The sequence below is a fragment of the Triticum aestivum genome, chromosome 2B, assembly GCF_018294505.1.
Source record: "Triticum aestivum cultivar Chinese Spring chromosome 2B, IWGSC CS RefSeq v2.1, whole genome shotgun sequence".
Classification (NCBI taxonomy): domain Eukaryota; kingdom Viridiplantae; phylum Streptophyta; class Magnoliopsida; order Poales; family Poaceae; genus Triticum; species Triticum aestivum.
In genome coordinates, this window is record NC_057798.1 from 588,414,653 (window position 1) to 588,415,339 (window position 687).

Genomic DNA, 687 nt, shown 5'->3' on the forward strand with positions numbered 1-687 from the left:
TGGGTTAGACTTAAATGTGTTAGTCATATTCTTCATGATGCTCTCTTTATGTTTCAATTCTTATCTTTTATGTGAGCATCATTGAAATCATCATGCCTAGCTAGGGGCGTTAAACGTTAGCGCTTGTTGGGAGGCAACCCAATTTTATTTTAGTTTCTTGCTTTTTGGTTCTGTTTAGGTATAAATAATAAATCTAGCTTCTGTTTAGATGTGGTTTTGTGTTTTAATTAGTGTTTGTGCCAAGTAGAACCTTTGGGAAGACTTGGGTGAAGTCTTTATGATCATGCTGTAAAAAACAGAAACTTTAGTGCTCACGAGATTAGCTTAAACTTTTTACTGGAGAGTGCTATTTAGTTGATTCTTTTTTAACATGATTACTAGACAAATTACTCAGGTCCACCAATTTATTTTAGAATTTTTGGAGTTCCATAAGTATACATTTGATACAGATTACTACAGACTGTTCTGTTTTGGACAGATTCGGTTTTTCGTGTGTTGTTTGCTTATTTTGATGAATCTATGGCTAGTAAAATAGTTTATAAACCATAGAGAAGTTGGAATACAGTAGGTTTAACACCAATACAAATAAAGAATTAGTTCATTACAGTACCTTGAAGTGGTGTTTTGTTTTCTTTCGCTAACGGAGCTTACGAGTTTTCTGTTAAGTTTTGTGCTGTGAAGTTTTCA